The sequence below is a fragment of the Pteropus vampyrus genome, unplaced genomic scaffold (genome assembly GCF_000151845.1).
Source record: "Pteropus vampyrus isolate Shadow unplaced genomic scaffold, Pvam_2.0 Scaffold10, whole genome shotgun sequence".
Lineage (NCBI taxonomy): Eukaryota > Metazoa > Chordata > Mammalia > Chiroptera > Pteropodidae > Pteropus > Pteropus vampyrus.
In genome coordinates, this window is record NW_011888791.1 from 2,340,992 (window position 1) to 2,343,919 (window position 2,928).

The 2,928-nt window shown below is 45.5% G+C and overlaps 1 protein-coding gene across 1 annotated transcript in view; it reads right to left on the reverse strand.

The window, feature by feature from the left end:
• The window catches only part of THSD4 (thrombospondin type 1 domain containing 4), a 488,201-nt gene extending 485,279 nt beyond the window's left edge, over nt 1-2,922 (reverse strand). Inside the window, exon 1 of the mRNA XM_023521905.1 lies at nt 2,798-2,922. The gene's annotated coding sequence lies outside the window, so the exon portion shown is untranslated. The remainder of the gene's footprint in view (nt 1-2,797) is intronic.
• Between the last annotated feature and the right edge of the window lie 6 nt (nt 2,923-2,928).

Sequence of the window (2,928 nt, forward strand, 5' to 3'; positions counted from 1 at the left end):
TCTAGCCTGTCAGTAAGAGCCTTGAGGCCCCCAACCTGGTTTTTATACCTTTGTATCTGTCCCAGGGCTTTACAATATAGTAGATGTTTAATAAATATTTGTTGGAAGGTTGTATAGTTTTGTTTTATTTGTTATCTGGCTCCAATTAGGTTTTCAGTTGCCTAGCATAACAACCTAACAGTTTCTTAAACATCTAAGCCCTAACAGCTTTTGCCTCAAACCTCAAACCTGAAACAAGAGTGAGGCAGACAGCCATCCAGAGAACACACTGACGTTTCTCCTGGCGTCACATATACTATGCAATTCCTAATGACTGATAAACACAAGCAAATACGATTTTTGTCAGCGTGACATTTGTCGGCAGCCTAGGCCTCCCAGGCTAATATTTGGATTATTTCATCTGAAACTGTCAAATTATAAGAGCATGATAAAAACTTGTAGGAACTTCATAGTAAACAGTAACTGGCCCCTTGTCAATAAGTTCGAAGAAAAAATTTTCCTGCTGCCAAAACACATAGGCCAGAAAGCCTGCAGCCCAGGCCTACAGCCAACTAGAACCTGTTGCCCGAGCAGCTCTTCTGGATTCTTAAATCACAGAGGCTGGAAGAGAAGTCCCGAGTATTTTAGGGGCCTGGGAGTCAGCAGCACCTTCAAATCCCAGCTTTTCCATGACTTTAGGACTTAGTAGTCATTTAACATCTTAGGGCCTCAGAGTCCTCACATGTAACATATACTTCATCAGGTCCTTAGAGCCATGACTGCCTGGGTTAGAATCCTAACTCTTCACATATTAGCTGTGTGGCATTGGGCAAGTTACCTCACTTCTCTGGGCCTTCATTTTCTCACCCCTAAAATGAGGATATTAGCATGTATCTCACACGGTAGTCAGTGTGAAGTGGTAGGAACAGTGACTGACACAGAACGGGCATTCCATAAACCTTAGCTATTGTAGGTCTGCAATTCTGAAACCAAAAGTTTTGAAAACCAAGTTTTTGTCTTTCCTTCCCATTATTTTATTTTATTTTACTTTATTTTTTTTTCTAGTTTGGTGTCAAAACTCATTGGGCAGCCAACCTGACCTTAACAGACAGAGGCTACTTAGGTCTCTTTTATTTTACATGATGTGGACATTCATATTTCACTGCAGAAATAATAATGTTTGATTATGGAATGCCGTCTCGTACCATAAAAGGAATGTCATTAATGTGGAAAATGTGCCCTGAATTATCTTTCTAAAATCTGAACAGTTCTGAATTCTAAAACACACTGGCCATAAGCATTTCGATAACGAACTAAGAAGCTATGTTATTATGGGTGTGGTCGGAATGAAAGGAGGTAACATATGTCAAGCCCTCAGCTTTAGTAGTAGCAGACTCTCAGTCCAGAATGACACTGGAGGGTACTCAGGTTTCCATGCAGGAAGAGAGAGAAGGAAGCATACTTTCCCAGTCGATCCCTCTCTTCACTATTCCACTGGCAGGCCATGCCAGGCCTCTGAACTTCTAGCTCTTCACTTCTCTCTTCTATTAACCCACATGTGGTTAATCCTTCAGAATCCAGCTAAAGCATCTTCTCTGTGAAATGGTCCTTTCTCTCCAAATTCCTGCTGAGCAAGTCAAGAGCGTGTGGCTGGAAGCAGGGCTAGGTTGCACTTCCTCTCCACCTTCAGGCACCGGCAGAGACAGCCTACAGCACTGGGCTGAAAAGGACTCTCACACAGCATCCAGCCACAATGGGAAGAGTGGCCTCTGATGCTGAAGTCTGAACTGCAAGTGACAAGAAGGGCTAGGCAGCCTACCTGACATGCTTGTGCCCTGCCTGGGATGGGCATTAACTTGGCTTGACCACATGTTATACATTTCTTAAGCACAGAAAGCACATCTTCTCCTTTTTGCTCTTCCTATAAATGTTTGTTTATTTCTGTTGTTAATGCTTTTGTAGTAATATTGTCTCAGATTCTATCATGGATGTAGAGAACCGAAGAAATACTGCTGAATGGAAGCCAGAATCTGTAAACATCACTAGATTAACTCACTGACAAGCTCTTCTTAGCCCCTATATTCCTACCTTTCCCACGGGCACCGCCTAGTATAACATTTATACTAGCCTAGCCAGGGAAGCTTTTAAGGGCTATAAAACTATTTTAATGTCATTATGCCATTCCTAGAGTTTTTATTTTATTAAGACTCTAAAAAACATCTCCATCCTTAATTAGGCATAGCCTCAAAGCTGTGTGTTCACTTAAAACACTTAAGAGAAACTTTCTAGAAAAGTTCATAGAATCCTGAAACCTTCAACCTGAGAGCATGTCACATGCCAGACATTCCGCTAGTCCAAAGATCTGAAACTCGTATGAGTTCTTCTTGGTTAAAAAGACACCTTTGTGTCCTCCGCTCGAATCCACACAGCCTGCGACCAGAGTCTCCCGTTCTCTCTGTACCAGGACAGGAGCACTGCGAGCGGTCGCTCCACTCCTGGTCCCCTCCCTCTGTCACCCTTCCATAGGGCCTCCCTAAGGTTGACACCTAAGGGCTTCTTAGAATTAGCTTCGCTTTGAAGACTATTCAGAACCACAAAGAGGGGTGGGAGTGGCCTCAACGCTTTAAAAGGCTGCAAAATAAATCAAAAGATGAAAGGAGATATATGGAGCCAAGAATTCCTCACTACCCGGCAGAAGCGATGCATTAACCACGCAATCTGTGGTGCAGAGCAGCGAGCGCGCAGGGCACATCCGGGCAGGGACAGAGGCAGGGGCAGGGACAGTGGCGGGCGGGCTTGGGGCCGGGAGGTCGTGTACCTTCTCTCCGCCGTGGGTTCGCGGCCACGGGCCGGCGGGTGCCGGCTACCCCGCAGCACCGGACCCTGGCGGCTGGCGTTGAGGCCGGCGAAGGCGCGCGGCTCCTCGCGGGTCCGGTGCAGCGGCACCGA